Source organism: Pinus tabuliformis, chromosome J, assembly GCF_031772625.1.
Source record: "Pinus tabuliformis cultivar Carrire ecotype Pingquan chromosome J, CPIR1, whole genome shotgun sequence".
In the NCBI taxonomy this organism is placed as follows: Eukaryota; Viridiplantae; Streptophyta; class Pinopsida; order Pinales; family Pinaceae; genus Pinus; species Pinus tabuliformis.
This window is the reverse complement of record NC_142295.1, coordinates 111897772-111917546: the sequence shown is the minus strand read 5'-3', so window position 1 is coordinate 111917546 and position 19775 is coordinate 111897772. Positions and strand designations below refer to the sequence as shown.

At 37.9% G+C, this 19775-nt stretch overlaps 1 pseudogene; it reads left to right on the top strand.

The window, feature by feature from the left end:
• The first annotated feature begins 4725 nt into the window (after positions 1-4725).
• LOC149225790 (abietadienol/abietadienal oxidase-like) overlaps positions 4726-19775 on the top strand; it is a 39092-nt pseudogene continuing 24042 nt past the window's right edge.

Sequence of the window (19775 nt, the reverse complement as noted above, 5' to 3'; positions counted from 1 at the left end):
GCCGAGTTGTATGCCTTAACCTCTAGATGCTCATACCTGCTTAACCATTTGATATGTATTTCTCTGATTTTATCCATCGAGCGCTTTGTTTCCTAAATGAAAACCATGTCTAGTTTTTATTCTTGTATTCTACTGCTGAGATTTCTTTGTTTCCTTTTACTTCCTAGGCCCCTAATATTCCAGGTTGTAAACTTCATTAAGAAAGGTATGTAAAAGAGTAACTGGTGAGATCTTTCATCTTAACTGAGTTGATCATGAGTTTTCCACTGTTAGCAGCCCATTCTGTCTTTTCCTTCCTCTTTTCCTACCCGAGTTCTTGGAAGAGTGCCCTGGTGTTTCCTCCATTGTTTTCATCCCTCTATTTTCCTAGCTTTCATGGTTTCTTTTTGACTCCAAAACTCTTTAATTGGGATCTCCATAGGAAGAGTTGTTGAACCTTGTCAAACTCCTCTTTTGGCAGGGAGTCAACTCCTTTGGTAATACCCTACTCCAGAAATTTTTCTAGATCCAAGTTTTCTTTCTGAAGAATCTCTTGTAGTTCATGATCCTCTGTTCCCGCCTCACTTGGGGTCATCTATGGTTCTTGATGAGCTCCACAATGCCTGGTAGATCATCTTGTTGTTGATTGTTCTCTAGTATGTCCTCCATATTAGTATCCCTATCCTTCTCATTGGTTTAAGTCTCCAATTTCTGGTTTTCCTCATTTCCATTTTCTTCTTCTAATATTTTGAAACTATTGTGGCTTAGTTTTCCATCCTCATTGATTTTCTTTGGTGTCACTTTCCTCCTTTCCCCTTACCCCCCACCTTAGTAAAACCCTCGGGATCTTTGCTTGTGCTGGTTTTTTTGTTGCTTTCCAGTTTGTTTAATGGGCAGTCTCTATATAGGTGCTCATGTTCATGGCACTTACGACACCTAAATGGGACATGTTCATAGTCCACCGCTTGCACCCATTCTTCATCATAAACTTCTAAAATGATCTCATCTGGGAGTGCCCCAGATAGGTCCATTTCCACAGAGATCCAGGCGAAGGAAATGCAGGGAAAATTTTAATAACCCCCCCTAAATTTATAAATATAATAAATGGGCGAATCTCCATGGTATATAGGAAAAATGAAAGGCGATTTTATCAATAATATAATATGTATATATAATTTTTTGGCGAATCTCTCACCAGGCATGGCAAATATTTTACTCAATTATAAAATCTTGTAAGATCTTAGCGAGTCTTTCACTAAATAATAAAACTTTGTAAAGTCCTAGTGAATCTTAGCATAGGCTACATGCTGGTTTAATTCCCCCATTTAAATAGGCTACATTCCAGGTGAATACCATGGGTCAATACCATGTGCCATTTTGGTGAATACCATGGGTGAATACCATGTGCCATTTTTATTTTTATTAATTCTAATATTAGGGTTAATAATGGTTTTTTGCATGGTATTAATAACAATCTAGTCCATGGTATTTTTCCCATAGTATTTTGGTCATAGGTTTCACCTAAATATAACCCATTGTTTGAGTGTTCATAAATATAAGGTGACTTATGGATTAAATATAAAAAAATGTTTTATTTGTTTACCATACCTCTCGTTTATTTATATTTTTATTAATTTACCATACATCTTTTACAAATATGGTATTTGGCCCATAGAATTCACTTAAATAAAACCTCTTTCTTGAGCCTTCATAAATAGAATGAGGGTTATTGACTAAATATAAAAAGAGGTTTTATTTATTTACGATACGTCTAGTTTATTTATATTTTTATTTATTTACCATACCTTTTGAGTAAGTATAAAAAGACATTTTATTTATTTACCATACCTCTCATTTATTTATATTTTTATTAATTTACCATACCTCTTTTATAAATATGGTATTTGGCCCATAGGATTCACTTAAATAAAACCTATTCTTGAAAATGGGCGAATGGAAGGTTGTAAGTCCTAATTTCAAGGGCTAAATTTACCTTTTTTACCCTCTCCCTTAAAATAAGGTGGGCTATTTGAGGTGATTTGTAAAAATGTACTATGATACAAAATATTCGCCCACTAAAAATTTAAAACCCCTTAATTTCGCCAAAGGGCGAACATTCGCCCCTAAAATTATCCTTGAGGAAATGTATTTGCCTCTTGATGTTGCATCTGATGTCTTTATGAAATGCCCTAGTTTATTGCCAATCGCCTTTAGTGACTTTGACAGCCAATAATCTAAAGGAAGGGAGTATAGTCTTATCCATATTGATACTGAGGTGAATATTTCTCGTTCTGGGACAAAGTTCATCACCCATGGTTGCATGTAAAAGCCTGCAGCATCGTAAAAGTAGGTTCCTCCCTCGAACACTTTGTCTTTGTCTTCTAAGCTCATGAATACCACTGTAAAGAAATGCTTGGATCCAAGGTGAAGGTTTATTTCCCCCTTCAGTTTCCAGTGGTTCCTTATCCATGCATGTAAGGCCTTCTCCGTCGGCCAAATCCCCATAAATTTGCATATGATCACATGTTCCGCCATGTGATCTCTGTGCACTTGTAGCACTGGGTCACTTAAAATGACCCAAGGAGTGATGGTCGACTTGGGTTTGCAGACCCCTGTCGCCCTCAAAGGTGTAGCTTTTTGACTGCTGCCCTCTTTCCTCTTCTCCCTACTATCTTCCTCATGATTTACTCTCTATTCATGAGGTTTGATATTTCCTGTGTTAGTATCCTCAGTTATCACCTCTGTTGGTTTCTTGAAGCGATGCAGATCAGTTTCCTTGTTTCTGTTCACGGCTATTTGACTGTAGGAGGGAGCAGAACTCCCTCCTCCATGACCCGCCATGGTTACCAGTGCCAAACCCTGACTCAAACCCTAGATCAGATTGCAGAGTGCCTCAAATCCACATGTTAATGTTACTTAACCTTGTATATTAAAATACTTTATTTATGAGTCACGTCATACATATTTTTTTATTATTAAAATTTTTTAAATAGTGCATATTAAAAACACTTTATTTATGAGTCATATCATATATATCTTTCTACTATTAATAATTTTTAAATAGTGCATATTATTTCTTTATTACGAATTATATGAATTACTTCAAATCAATTTTGATAGATGAAGTTGATATTGAAAAAATATAAAAAAATGTGTCAGAAAATATTAAGAAACGTTTATCTTACTCACACTGAAAATGAAAATATAACACACACACATATACTCTATCTATTTGTAAATTTCTTTCATGTGGACATCTAAATATTTTATGGCTTAGATAGTATAGGAGATGTTTATCTTACTCACACTGAAAATGAAAATATAACACACAGACATATATTGTATCTATTTGTAAATTTCTTTCATGTGGACATCTAAATATTTTATTTATGGCTTAGATTGAAAGTCAAATACTTTTACCACATCTTTTTCATATTGGATTGTAATATCAATAAATCATAGATTTAACAATCATTAAGAGTGAACAAATTTCTTGATGTACAAACTTCCTTTAAAATGTAAAACTTGAAAGAAGGTTTGCACCTAGAGAGATTTGATCCTTTTATCTTTTGATAGATCCATGGTTAAGAAGGATATATATATATATATCTTTTGACATTTTTGTTTAATCTATAGAATTTGAGTGCCCATAGGATTTTTCAAGACCTTGAATCAATTTATCCATTCAAAAATGCATTTCAAACAACAAAAAATCACATTCTTTCTTGAAATTGTTTCGTTGTATTCCAGTGAAAAAACCTATTTCGTCTATATATACATATATATGGGTGTGTAGACTATGGATAAACTTGCAATTCCAACAAATATTTGATGAAATTCTTAAATTTGATCTAAAAATGTATTTTTAAAAGCCACAAATTCTAAAATAACAAGACTCCTTGAAATATTTTAATAGTAAGAATTTGTTATTTTCAATTAATTTATTGAGTATACTTTAGTTACATTTTATGTATACATTTCAACTCATTTTATGTAAACATTTTCACTTGAAAATTATATAAAAATCAAATAAAATAATAATAATAATAAGAAATTACAAATTGGTTTTTGTGTTGAGTTTTTGACAAGCCATGCTATGTAGTATAGCCTATTTAAAGGCGTGAAATATATATATAAACTCATTGTATGCAATTTTTTTCTCAAGTTTTGCATTCAAAAAAATGTTTTCACATTGAGAGATTTGATTCCTTTAGATCCTTGATAAAGCCACAATTAAGATGCATCTACCATGGTATAATATATGCATAGTTTTTTTTCTAATTATATATAATATATAGACCATTGATATTGAAATATTTACTTAAAATTGATATTAAAATATTTTTATTTGTGAATCACATTGTCCACATTAAAATATTATTGATATATTTTAAATTATATCTCTTTCGAGAAGTAATCAAGTTTTTAATTATTTCAATTATTTTTTAATTTTAGAATAAAATATTTTATTATAGTGAACATTAAAATATATTTTATAAAATTGATACTGAAATAAATTAGTTAATACAGATATTCAAATAATTTGTATATATGTATGAAATTTAGCTTGATATAGATTAATTAACCTAAATATTAAAAAAAATATAATAGTTTATTAAAAACATTTTTAAAAACATAAGAAATATACATCTCTCCCCGGACACCAACAGAAAAAGTTGACATATCTCAACGTTACATTTTGTGAAAGAAGTTTATGTGAATATAGTTGACGTTGATTATCGCTCCATGACCGGCAATCGTCACAGGAAATTCATCAACGACAGGGACAAAAGGTAAAATAAACTATGAGGGTGTTTTGCTTGGTATTTTTAACTTTTATCACTGTCTAGCACAGAGGGGTTTTAACAATGTGAAGTGCCAAGGAGTTTGTTTGGTTAACATATGGTATTTTTTATTCGATTGTATATTATTTTCGAGTTTACCATTCAATAAAATTTATAAATATTTAACTAATATTAAAATACCATGCAATATATCATGTGCTATGAAAATAATTAATTTAAAATCACAATCCCAAAACCATGTTTATAGATTTTTGGAGAAGTTTCAAGTCATAATATTACAGTATAAGTTTATTTTATTTATTTATTTAGTTTTACACACAATAATCTCTCACTTGAGACTGCATACAAATTTCTTTCTCTTTGTCACTAATTCTTTCCTAGAGTCACTTTTTATCATTTTGCAACATGTTAGTGAAGGTTCTAAAAATATCTTGCTTATCCCTTGGAAAAAAAGTGTTAACATATCAATTGGGTTGTCATGTATAAAAGACAAGGTAAATAGCGATAATCATAAACACAAAATAGAAACAATCACATGTATATTTATCCTAGGAAAACCCCAATTCCTAGGAAAACCCGACTTAAATTAAATCTTTGATCAAAACCTCAAGATCGGCGAGCCCCACACGTGCACAACCCTCTCGCACAACCCTTGGCTCCCTTGGCACCGGGGAGCCGAGACTTGCTCAACCCTTGGCCCCTTGCAATGGCATGAGAGCCCACACTTGCTCAACCCATGAAACATTATAATGGAGACTAATAAGCCTATTTATAAGCTTTTTTCCATCCAAATACAACTAGTATTATACCATGGACCACAAAACTATGTGCCCTAACCACTAGCTATCACTCCCTAGTCAAAATTAATCCTAATAACTATCAAAACCATGAGAAAAGACTATGCATTAATATGAAAATCATGTGGATATTGACATAACATATACGATTCAGACATTTTCATATCTCATTTATTTGGAAGCCAAGCAGTTGTATTAATGGATCCCCAGTTCACCAAATTCGTTCTACAAAATGAGGGTAGGTTCTTTCAAGTTCATTACCCAAAGGCACTAAAGGCTTTGATAGGCAACTATAGGCTGCTCTTAGTGCATGGCAATCTTCAAAGGAAGCTCCATTGAATAGCAGTGAATTTGTTAAGGTTTGAGAGACAGAAATTCAATTTCAGGGAGGATATTCAGAAGGAGGAGATCCAAAATCTCCCAGCATGTTATCTTGTCAATCAAGTACATTTTGGCATTGTTAGATTGATGTGTGGTTGCCCATTGTTTGGGCTATATCCTAGTTTCGCTATGGAGTTTCTTTGAGGGGCTTGTATCCCATATCTTGATATTAGTTATATGTAATATGGGGATTAGTCAGCCACATATGCTATATGTATGTTTATGTAAACATATTTTTCTCTAATAGAACGTTGTTTTTCTTTTCTGGGAAAAGATGGGCAGATAAGAAGGAAATTTCTCTGCAGAATGAATGTCATTGATAAGCAAGCTTCAAATTCATGTTTTTTGTAATATTTTTTTTGGCTTTAGATTTATGTAATATTATTTTGGATTTGATCAGTCAATTTTGAGAACATTTTAAAATTAGATGAACCAATTTAAATAATTTCCATCATATAAATTTTCCAAAATTTGCAATTAAATTTAACAATTTTTTTTATGATTAATCCAATAGACTTTTTACTACGTAATTTGTTATAGTAGATGGCTCATTGATTTATCTTCTTCAAAAGAGACAAAGGAGATTTGTGAACTATTCATTAACTATATGAATGCAATGATCGCCATTCCCATCAAAATTTTTGGTTCCACCTATGCAAAGGGGCTAAGGTCTCACAATTGTAAATTGTAATGTATCTATTTAAGTAAATTTGTAAAATACACTTAAGATACCTTAAGCTTTATAGTTATGAAAATAAAGCTTAAATGAATTAAAATAACTTCATTTCACTGTACACTAACTTTGTTTTTACATTTATGAAATAGAGATTTAAAGAATTGTACTTTATGATGTTGTAGGCCAGGGAGGTTCTCATAAGAAAGATTTCCAACATAATACAAGAGAAGGGATTTATTATTTTTCGTAGCATCAGATGTGTTCTAACCACGATATTTAGTGTAAAGGCTAGAATACATGAGATCTTCAAAATCCAGAAATTGTTTCTAGAAGTTCCACCTAGAAGTGTCTCAATTAGATTATTAGTTATTTTTTAAATATTTCATAAGTCTAAACTTAGGGAATATGATTAATTAATCTGTATAAATTGAGATAAGGTGAGAATAGTCTAGAAACTCACACGGATAGATCCAGAAATGATCTGAGCCAGTGATTAAGATTTAATCTTGGTTGTTGGAGTCCCAACGAAAATATATAAGAAGGGATTGAAGTGGTGATGGAGAATGCACCAGAGTCACTTGGACAATTAGATTTTCCATAGTAGTAGCAGTCAATTTTTGGAGAGTTCAAGCTTTAGTGAGGCAACAAAGATTGTGAAGGGAAGAGACAGTGATCTAGAGAAAATTTTCAAGATCCGGAGAGGCAGCAGCAAGAGGGTTGAGTTATTCCCAGTGAGGAAACATAGAGGACCGTACAGTTGCTTTAGAGAAGTAGTTCAATATGCTAGAGAGAAATTTTTTCTTAGTTCTGAAGGCCAAGAAGAGGGTCCAGAGAAATTTTTTCTTAGTTCTGAAGGCCAAGAAGAGGGTCCAGAGTGCTTGAGAGGCAATTTCCTCAACAGAGATAGGAAGAACGACTTCATCACAGGTAGGTGGGAGGCTTGACGTCATAGGGCCTGCATAGAGCAGCAGAAAGGTTGACACAAATGGTCTAGGAGGCAGAGTTTTCTAAAGAAAGTTGTGTTGAGATTGCTTGTGGAAGAAGGGTAATTCCCTTAAAATAATTTTGCCTAGATTTTATTTCAGTTTGGATTACTAGTTGCACATCCATAGAATGTACTCAGATATTCATTGTTCCATAATAATAAAACCCTCATTGTGGCACAAATTTTCCCAAGTTGGATTTTTCTGGGGACATTTGTCCAAAAATAATGACGTCATTTTTATGTGTTTGTGCTAGTATTTTCTCAATTCCAGCGCTATTTCTTTTCCGTGGTTTTATTTGTGAAGGTTGTAGCATGTTTATTTCAATGTTGTCGTAGCAATAAACTGAATAATAATTTTATCAATCAAAAGAAATAATTCCAGTTCTTACAATAGGATTTCAATTTTTGGAATTTTCACATGGTATCAGAGTGTAAGTGATCAAATGGAAGCTCAGAAGCAAAGGAAATAATTTTTCTGGTCAGAGGGAGCAGCAAGCCAAAATTCTCAAAGGCAACACAATATCTAGATAAGCAGGTCGAATTGTTGGGGCATAAAAAACAATTTTCAGTTGCAGGAGTGCAAAAAATTTGAATTTCCCGAGATTGTAATTCAAGTAGTCAGAGGGAGCAACTGTAGCTCATATTTTCACTGAACATATTCTTAGTTGGACGTAGACAGTTTTGTTGCAGGTTGAAAAATCAGAAACTGCATCGGGTGGAAGAGAAAAGCACACATAACAAAGGGAAATTTTCCTCAGGGGACTTCAAGTCTCAGAAGTTTGAATTTCTAGTTGTAGATTAGCAGTAGTAGCTAGCATATCTTCACATTCTAGAAGGGAGTGCGAATGGCAAAGAACAAACCGAGCAAAGGGAAAGAGAGAGTTTTCGACAATTTCATAGATGGCCACTATAGGGATTAGAGATCAAGATAGGTTGGATAGAGCTTCCAACCATGTCATCTGGAAGGCTAGGATGCCCTTCGTTCTAGATGAATATGGTCTGAAGTCCTACATTGATAAAGTAGTGGTAGCTTCTCAATATGCAAACCAGCTGAAGGAATATAGGAAGGAGATGGCGCAGGCAAAATGGTTGATCCCGGATGGAGTCTGAGATTGTATAGTCTCACATATAGTGGCCATGGGAACAACCAAAGAGACGTGGGATGCTATCTCCATGCTATAGCAAGGTACTTCCGAGCAGCAAAAGATGTTCCTATAGGAGAAGCTGAGATGCATCAGGATGCAGAAGGAGGAAGGCATAAATCCCTTCCTCACCAGGATTTAGGAGGTTCAAGATCAACTATCAGCTATTGGGGAAATGCCTTAACATTCAGAGCTAGTACAATTGGCACTCAACCAATTTCTCAGAGGATTGGAAAGTATTCATCCAAAGTATATTGGGAAGAGACATGCTAACAAGATGGGATAGAATGTGGGCTGATTTACAACAGGAGGAATTGAGACGAGCTCTGTTGAAGAGCTCCATTAGTGGCAGCAGACAAAAGGTGGTTAAGGAGGAGGAGAATGTGGCCCTCACATCTAAGGGTCCCAGTAAGGGGAAAGGGGAGTAGAGAAAAAAGAAGAAGGACCTATCTAAGGTCAAGTGCTTCAGATGTGGCTAGTTTAGCCACTACAGTACCCAGTGGCTCTAAAAAATAAGGACAAAGAGGAAAAGCAAGACCAGGAAGAATCACATGCTTAGATAGATAATTTGTCCCCTAGGTTGGAGGAACACTTTGCGATGTTGGTAGCCATACCTCCAGGAGTGAGGTGGGGTGAATTGGAGTTGAATCCCAGAGAGCTACATATTGGGCAAGGTCCTTGAGGAGTCCACCTCATGGATCATTACTAGGATACAGGGGCCCACAATATTCAGTAACATGATGGATCAATTTCATTTGATGTAGTCAGTTTGAGAGTGGCAGTTGCATATTAGTAACAGTTAGGTGCTGAGGAGCATAGTGCAAAGTTGGCAACAGTGCAGAGTGGCACAGTACAGAGTCAGCAGCAGTGCAGATTATTCTGTGATAGTGCAGAGTCTAGTAGAAGTCAAAGACTCAGGAGACATATGCATCAATACTTAACACAATTGATTTAGTATTTTGGATGCTTTTCAGTTGAAGATGTTTCAGTTGCAGCAACAACAAAGTTGCAGTGCAGATGCAGTGTTGACAGCAGTACAACAGGGTCAGCAGCAACATAGATGCAGCATCATAGTTATGTAGAATTTGGTGTGTAGTGAAAGGTAGTCACAGTAACCAGACATCAGTAGCGGGACATGAAGTGATACAAAGATAGGGTGTTATAGCAAGATGTAGAGCACTAGAACACATTCCTCGCTAACGGGGAGTGTTATTTTTTGTAGCATCGGATGTGTCAATTTGGTGGAGAGGATATAATGCATGAGATCTCCAAAACCCAGAAATTGTTTCTGGAAATTCCACCTAGAATTGTCTCAATTAGGCTATTAGTAACTTTTTAAATATTTCCTATGTCTAAACTTAGGGAATGTGGTTAATTAATCAGTATTAATTGAGATAAGGTGATAATAGTCTAGAAAATCACACAGATCGATCCATAAATTATCTAAGCCATCAATTAATATTAAATCTTGGACGTTGGAGTCCCAACAAGAAGATATAAGAAGGGATCGATGTGGTTATGGAGAATGCACCAAAGTCACTTCGAGAATTTGATTTTCTAGGAAATCAATGGCCAAAGAGTTCGAGCTTCAATGAGGTAGTAGAGATAGTGAGGGGCAGAGACAGTGATCCATAGGAATTTTTTTAAATCTGGAGAAGCAACAACAATAGGGTCGAGTTATTCTCAATGAGGTAGCATAGAGGATTGTGCAGTTGGTTCAGAGAAGTAGTTTGATTTGATGGAGATACATTCGTTATCAGTTCGAGAGGTTAGGCAAAGAGTCCAAAGTCCTAGAGAGGTGATTTCCTTAGCTGAGACAAGAAAAATGACTTCATCTGAGGCAGATTGGAGGCTTGATGTCATAGGGTCTATGTAGAGCAGCACAAAGGTTGAAGTAGAGGGTCTAGGAGGCCAAATTTTCTAAAGGAAGTTGTGTCGAGGTTGCTTGTGGAAGAAGGGTAATTCCCTTAAAATAATTTTTCCCATATTTTCTTCTTGTTTGGATTACCGGTTGGGAATCCATAGATTTCACTAAGATATTCACTGTTGCATAATAATAAAACCTCACAGTTGCACCAATTTTCCCAAGTTGGGTTTTTCCGAGGACATTTTTCCAAAAATGACGGTGTAATTTTTATGTGTGTGTGCTAATATTTTCTCAGTCCTAGTGCTATTTATTTTTTGAAGTTTTATTTGGGAAGTTTGTTGTGTGTTTATTCATAGCAATAAATTGAATAATAAATTTATCAGTTAGAAGAAATAATACCAGTTGTTGCAATAAGATTTTAGCTTTCAGAATTTTCACAGGATCATCCTCACATTGTTCACAACAATTTGTTAACTGAACTTGTGGAAAGAAATTTGTAGACCATCTCTTCATCAAATGTCCATTTACAACTTATATTTGGTCAGAGATTTATGTTATTTACATGTGTCCATCTTTTCATGCATCCTATACTTTTTGAGGGTGCTTACAAGTATGGTTGGAGAAGATGAGAAAGTCGATATGTTTTGAACTTTCATTTACTATTGTATGGACCCTTTGGCTTCCTCATAATAGGGTGATTTTTGACAATATGAAGTCGTTTTTAGGCCACATAATTTCAAGAATCAAAATTATTTTTAAACAGAAAAGGGCCCAACTATCAGAAAAGAAATTTTAGGGTCCAATGATTGACCATTACATTGCATGGGGTTTTTTATGGTTCTAGTTGCTCTTCTACCGAAAATTTTGGGGCAGGGATGATATTATTTTTAAATCAAAATCATTAGTTTAAACTTTGCATTGGTGGAGGAAAGGGAAAAAATAATTTCACTAGTCTTTTGGTTTTTCGGGCATGCTTGTTTTTGACACACTACCGAGGTTAATGTCCTTAAAAGTTTTTGGGAATTCACAAATTTTCATCAACTGGTTTAATTCAGAGGGTAGATTGGAGTGACTTCCTTGTAGGAATTTACAGGGTAAGTTCCTCAGACAGAACACCAAAGGACACCGCTCACAAACAGATTGCAGATCAATACACCAGTACTTTTGACGTGGTTAAATGTTATAGACATTTTTGTGCCTTGTAGCATGAAGCATGAAATGTCCATAATCTAAGGGATCCAAAGTCCCTAAACATGTTGTTCGTACCCCTAGAGGAACAAGGTCAGCAAACCACAGCACTGAAAATCAGTTCTCCACCTGAAAACACTCAAAAACAAGCAATTTCTGGATCATGTCAACTGCTCCACTGAGCATCTGCACTGAATGTCAACTGCCCCTCTCTGTACCTGCGTTGAATGTCAAATCCAACAAAGGCTACCTGCGCTGAGCGAGATTGGACAAGTGGCACAGTCATTCCTCAAGGTGTCAATGCCCAGGAAGCTTCCAAAATGACACTTGGATCAGGGAATTCGCCTAGTGATGAGTAAGAGGTTCTTAAACTCCAAGTGGAAGCAAGGATCTCCAAGTGGACTCAAGAACTGAAGTATAACTGAAGTGGGAGAGGACACTAGTCAGCTCTCAAGCTGACACATCCTTTCTCCAAAACTCCTATATATAGAGCTCTCTCATGAGGTCTAGGGAGGCTGGAATTTTGTGAATGTAAGGAAGTGCTGTTGGTTTGAGTTTAGAGCTATTGGGTGATTGCTTTGAAGGAGGTGAAGAGGAGATTTCTTTCTGCTGGGAGGTGTTGCTGGATTGGGCCTCTTATGGTCGTAACACTCCTTGAACTTTACTTCTTCCATTAATAAAGCATTTGAGGTTCTTCTATATGCATGTGTCTCAATGGTGTATTGTTATACTTGTGTATTTGATTTATTCTAATCCTTGAATCAATTATGAATGTATGCTTCTTGTAGTTTCCCTCTCTTGCCTTTTTGCAGGATCTTTTGTAGCTGGGCCAGTGAAAGAGCAAGGAGCTGGGAGCAAGCAGCAAGGAGAGAAGATTGGATCAATCATTAGCGAAAGACATCGGTTAGTGGATCCCTTTCTCCCCTGTTTTACTTTCATAAAGAAGAAATCTTAGATAGCTTTGCTTTGGTTGTTGCTGAGGTACTATTACCCTTAGAGTGGGATAGGGTCATTCCGTATTGGATACATTTCCCTACAACAAATTGGCGACTCCGCTGGGGATCGTATCTTGTTGGTTGTTTGTGTTTTTGCTATTCATTTCATAAACACAGGGAGTACCGAATCGAACTGCATTTGGATCTTTCAAATGCAAAGTAGAGGGCAGCTACTCTAGCTCAGTTTCTGGGCATGTTTATGGTTTGAAGAGCTGATACACAAGGACTCTGAAAAGCTCTTAGTGATAGCTTTTCATCCTCCTAATTACCCTTTAGTGTGTACTTGATTGATAGCTTCTGATTTGGCCAAAAACCGTGAATTTTTGAGCAATCTGTGACCCGGAAACCAAGAGAAACGAAAGTTTAGTTCTTCAGTGCAGGTACTGTGAAGGCAGTCTGCGTTTCACCGCAGTTCCCAAAGGGGCTACCTGCGTTGAATGTCAAACTGACAGTGTACTACCTGCGCTGAACCAGTCTTGCCTTGTGCTATTGGGGTTCCCTGCTGTTTCTTGCCCTGTTTTCACCCTTGTTTTTGCAGCCTGTTACCAGTCAATATACCTATCTGAAACCAACTTTCCTTGCCACTATTCTGCCTCAGGTTGTATAAAGAAACTGTGTTTGTTCTTTGTGTATTTCTTACATCATTTACAGTTTCCCATAACGAAAAGCGAACTAGTCTTGCTTTGGCCTCTTAGATCCAGAACTGTGATAAGTGTCGTAGTGATCTTAAGAGTTAGTTTGTTTGCTGTTCATAGCTGATTGAGCTTTTTCTTTCGTCATATGGTTTGAATTTATATATTTCTAGTGTCGAAACAAGTAAATCTTAAGGTGTCTTTTGATTTTGGACAAGCTTGTTTGCATTCACTTGAAATTGAATTCAAAATTATACAACAGCTTTCTTTTTGTAATACATCAACATTAAGAAAGAGAAAAGAAATACCTGCATTTTGCATTTGCATTTTTGATAAGTTTGCATGTCGATCTAGGAGAAAGTGCATTAGTGTGTGCTTTGTGATCTGTGTGAAAAGATGATGTCTTTCTTTTCCCTCAGTAGTTAGGATTTTCAAAGTTAAAAGATTATAAAGCTTGCTTATCATCTTAAACTACATTTAGGAATTTGTACCAACACATCTCGTGGTGATCCTGAAAGACAAACTTTAAAAAGATCAACTTAAAATATATTGAATGAACCTAACAATGCTTTGCAACATAACGCTCACAGTAGAGGTCTAGGTAGAGACGTGTTCCGGCGTCGTTAAACGTAGTGACTGTCGATCTCTACGAAGGTGGGTGATTCCTCCTGAGGGACGATAGCACTAATACGGACTTGTGCTCCCACGTACCGTCGTGTATATATTGGGAGACCCCTATAGGCATTTATCCTTTATCCTTAGGAATCCGTGTCGGCCGCCCTACTGATCGCGATGCAGTGAACACAGCATTCACGAAGATCGACCACTCGTACCGTAAAACGTATTCTGTGGTTTCGCGAAAGGTTTGGCACACCCTCTGCCTAGATCTCCAGAGCAATTTCTTTTGGCCTTTTTCAAACTCTATAACTGAAAAAGTCCAACCGAGCATTTGTCACTTCGAGCTCGTTAAAACATCGAAGGAGACTAGAGTCACCTTTAGCTTTTTCTCGACTCTTTAAAACTGAAAAAGCAAGTTGTGTCTAAAAGCGTCTAATAAAATTCATTCAATTCGGAAACATAATTCCCCTTTTGTATTTTAGTTGATCGAGTAATCCGCAACCGTGGAAGAAAGTCAATTGAAACCCCGTCGTTCGCGGAGGCTTGCGAGTCAACCGTCTTTGTCTCCGGAATCGAAAGTAGTACGGACAAAGCGAACTCGTTTAACCGGTTCAAAATCTCCTATAAAAGTTAGAACAAGTGTTCCAACTGCATCTGAGGTTCCGGTTACTCCAAACATTTCTGGAAACCCTGCCTCTATTGAAGAAGTTCAACAGCCACAGAAGGACAGTAATACTGATCCTGGTCTGGGAGCAAATACTTGTATAACTGAACCAGTTCCATCTGTAACCGGTCCAGAGAGTTTTGTTCCTCAAACAACTGTAGCTGTCGAAGCAACCACTTCTTCGGCACCAGAAATATTTTACGGACCTGACGGTCTTCCTCTTCCACTGGGTTTGATTGCGATAGAGGAAATTGCAGAGGATCCGCAAGCAAGTACTCCAACTCATTTTGGAGTCAGGGTCACTCTATTTCCTTCATCTGAAGTTAATCCACCACAAGTGGAAGTTCCTGTAGAATCGCTAGGCAATCTATTGGATAGACTTAAAATGTCTGAACAACCGTCATCATCTAGGACTGTGTCAAATGACACAGCGACAGCAGAAGCCCCTGCCGTCACTCCGACAATGTTTGCCGGCATACCAGCTGTCCCAACTAGCCCACAACAGCTAGAAGGAGTCCACCAAGGGACTATTTCGACAGTTTGGTCTGTTCCAGTTTGTTCATCCGGAGTAATACCCAGTAACTCTTATGTTGAAACTCGCCAAATTGACCCATTTGGAGGTCAATCTGGGCCATCAATCCCCTTTAGTTCTGGATTGATACCGTATGGGGGGCAGTATGCCCTTTCATTACCCCCTTCGGGAGGGTACCCATACGTGAGTTCACAACAATGTTCAGGTTATACTGGAATTGTGTCAAGTAGTTGGGTACCTATGCTACCTCAACAACCAAGGGTTGTATATTCTATGCAATAATGTGTACCTGTGACGAACATCCCAACCACACCGGCTATTGTAACAGTGTCACAAGTTCAAGCGATACCTGTTGCATGTCAACCTCAGATATCTCAGGTTGTAATGCAACAACCTCTTGAACATGGGTCACAACCACAATCGCCAACTGGTGGGGCGACACAGGTCCAAACGGGTACAGTTACCCCACACCTCGGTCCAACGGTTAACATAGCACAACAAAACATGGCGTCACAACCGTGGCTTGTGCAATACCAACAACCGCAATTCCAGCAAGTGTACCAAGGTTCTGAGCAGCAGATCTTTGCGAATAGTGGACAACCCTATATTCAAAACGGGTTAAATCAACCACTTTACAGTGGTCAAGTCCACCAGCCGTATCAGTCATACCAGCATCAATTGCATTATGCTGGTATGCAAAGGCCTACTGCTCAGGCGATTCCATCGTATCCTGGGTACGCCTCACCAAACCTGAGTCAACAGTTACCGTTCGTGGCAACTTTAGAATTACTAGATTTACATCGATTGACGAACGATCCAATTGCCTATGCCCATTGGTGGCCAGCAATTCCTCACAAACTTCCTTCGGACATTCCTAAATTCAATGGAAATCCTGGCGAAGACCCGTCGAATCATGTGATGACTTTTCATCTGTGGTGTTCGTCGAACACCTTGAATGATGACTCGATAAGGCTTCGCCTTTTTCAGAGGACATTGACAGGTCTGGCGGCTAAATGGTATATTGAGTTACCTAGAGCCTCTTTCGACAATTTCAGTTCCCTAGCCACGACTTTCTTAACCCATTTTCAGTTACCTATAAGGTACGAAACTGGAACAGAGATCTTAACCAATTTCAAGCAGACGACGGCCACACATATATCCGATCATATACATGAGTGGCGTCGTCGTCGCAGAATGGTAAAAACTTATGTTCCAGATCAGCTATTAGCTGAGTGGTTTATAAAGTCGCTTCTTCCTGCTATAACGGAAGATGTGGCCAAGGGAGGGGTCGTAACAGAGGAGCAAGTTATTGCTCGTGCCCAGTATTTAGACTTAGTGTATACTCAGTCTGGCACGCTCTATGATAAGATACCTGACGCCCCTAGACCGGAATTTTCAATTCCTCCTCCTCCTGGATCAAATAGTGACTCTCATGCCGGCGACGGTGTGATTGGCACTGCAAACGCAAAGTCGACAAGGGATTCGAATAAGAAAGCCTGTAAGACTTCAAATCAAAAAGCAAATCAAGAAATTCTTGCTTCGGAAATAAATGCCATATCTGCGGATAAAGGAAAAAATTCTAATCAACCAGGAAGCAAGAAGAAGCAAAACAAAGGGAAGAAGAAGAAACAAGGAGAGTCATCTCCTCGAAAAACTTCTCCTGGAAAAGGGAAACCACCTTTTGGGTGTCAGATATGTGATGAGGATCATTGGACAAGAGATTGTCCATACAAAGCTGAGCTTAAAAGATTCTTAAAGAATTCACAAACCCCAGCTGTGTTAACTGATCCGTTTCCCAATCCAAGTCAAAATCTGGTTGATAGTGGAAATACTTCCTCGTGCCAGGTGCTAATGTTATCGATCTCTAAGCAACAAAATGATGCTTTAATTTCGACAAGGAGTAAAGATTACGGGAATCCACAGGTGTCGAACGACAAAGGTAAAGATCAACCTAGTGGTTCGACAACAACTTCGGCAGAAGTTGTACCCCCCATCACGCATGAGTTAACAATAAAACCACCAAAGGGAGTAGTACACAAGTCAACATTTAATCCTCGCGCCAGGGCGGCGCAGAATTATAACATAGTGGAAGATTTGGCCCAATCGCCATCCGCTATGTCGACTCTGGAGGTACTGCAAAATTGCCCATCCCAAAGGCAGGCGTTGTTATCAGCTATTGGTGGAGCGGATCCTAAGGATTCCAATCTTGTATCCTTTGATCACAAAGGATATGATCCTCAGTTACCAGCTCAACTAGCTTTCCTTATTCAAGTGAAAGCCCTCAACAAAACTGTTCACCGAACAATTATTGATGAGGGGGCATCTACATGTATCATGTCGATGAGTTGCTGGAAAACTCTTGGATCTCCAACCTTGTCGCGATCTGCGACGACGTTAAAAGCATTCGACGGAAGGACATATACCCCATATGGTATACTAAATAACTTAAAAGTTGAACTAGAGGGAAAAACGGTAGAAATAGATGTTGAAGTCATCGATGGGAATCTTGATTACAACATCCTACTAGGAAGACCATGGATATATGCCATGGCAGCTGTTGTGTCGACCTATTTTAGGAAGATTGCATTTCCCTTCCAAGGAGGAATTACAATCGTTGGCCAACAAACTTTTCTCCCCAACAGTTCGCAAGTTACGGGAAGCATTCCAATGATCCATGGAAGGAATCATTCGCTCCAAAATATCGGAGTACGTCTCCTAAAAGACCCTACCTTAATGGGTACTTTTGCCCTACCGCCTCCGAGTAATCTAGTGGAAGTGGCCACAGTGGAATATGAAACCTTCTACATCTAATGGATTTGGACGTCGAGGATAGTTCCTATCTCATGTCAACCTCGTTAAAAAATGAAATAAAGAGTCAAGAGGATAGTTCTTTACTGTATCAACCTCTTTAAAAAATGAATCGAACCCCTGGAGTCTAGGGGGCATGAGCCTCATTTGCATTATTATGCTGGGGGCAGGCGAAATTAATCGAGCAGTTTTAGCACATAGTTCATGCTCGTTAAAAAATAAACGCAAGATCTGAGAAGTTTTAGCACATAGTTCATGCTCGTTAAAAAATAAACATAAGATTGTGAGCAGGCTTTCCCTTAGAGTTCAAGCTCATCCAGAAAAAATGAACCGGTAAATAACCATTGTGATCGTAAATTCATCAGCCATAAAAAGCCTTGGTCGTGTTTGTACCTGTCACCTCCACCGTCATTTGGCCGATCGTTCACCTCTATATGATTGTTTACCCATTTTGAGGAACAGCTGCGAAGAGTGATTTCACCTAGCCATCCTTGTGACACTGCCGTGATTGGAAAATTCCAACCTGTACCTGGAATTTGCTGCTATCCATGTTTATCACTCGTTCCTCAAAAGACGAGTCTTCTTTGAGCTCTTTTCATCTGACTCGTAAAATATGAAAATTTTGCCGAGTTTTGGCCTTCCAGCTCGTTGAACGATCGGAAGAGCTATCCCTCCTCTAGATTTTAATCTTTTTGGACCTGAGGGATTATTGCACAAAAAGATCGAGCGCTTGTTTTGTTCGGCTCATTAAAAGTACCGAAAACTCATCCCTTCTGTATTGTTTTATACTTTTTCGGACTTAAGGGATTAGATGATGAAAAAGGAATTTTGGAGTTAACTTTCTGTACCTTTTCAGACTCTCTAAAAATGAAAAGGACCGAGTTTTCCTTGTTGTTAGACTCGTTAAAATGATTAAATAGCGACAAACTTGTCTTTAGACGAGAACGAGTTTCCCTATCGCTAGGCTCGTTAAAATATAGCGATGGGCTTGCCCGAAGGGCAGGTTATAGAACAAGCATATGTTATCCTCCTCAAGCTTGACAAAAATAAAGAGGTACTGGTCAGAAATGACTGGGGAAAAATTGGGAGAACCTCAAAGCTTTAATGGTAGCAAGTCGCTCTTGAACATGACACTTTTCCTCCGTACCACATCGGGTTGGGTTGTTTCATTCACCGGTCTCATCACCATGGTCTTCGCCAAACCATCCACATTTGGGGTAATGCTACCGATCCATCGCATCAGTGTCGTTATATGTTCAAGAGATGTCGTTCAGAAAGAGTTAACCGTGTCCCATCCACTGCCATACATTATCCTTCATCCATCCATGATCGCCACCCTGAATCATATGTCACAGATTGTATTCACGTCCACTAAAATCATTAGCTCCGTTCCGTGTCACTGATGTGGGATTCATTAAGGCCCTCCTTTGACAGATCGCTTCTTGTCGACTTCAACTCATTATCCAAGAAGTTGATCTAGGAACAACCCCCTTAGTACTTTGAAGCTTGCATGCCTCAATGGCAAGTTTCTCACTTCCGGCGACAGGTATACATCAATGACCTTCGACCAGAAGATTTTGCGTGGTGTTCGACGCCAAGTCCTTTATTCACACCACGTGAATTGTACTGCAGTACCTTGAGGATCATTATCATTATCGGTGATTCCTCTCGCGCTTGTTAACGGTTTACATCATTGACCGGTAATC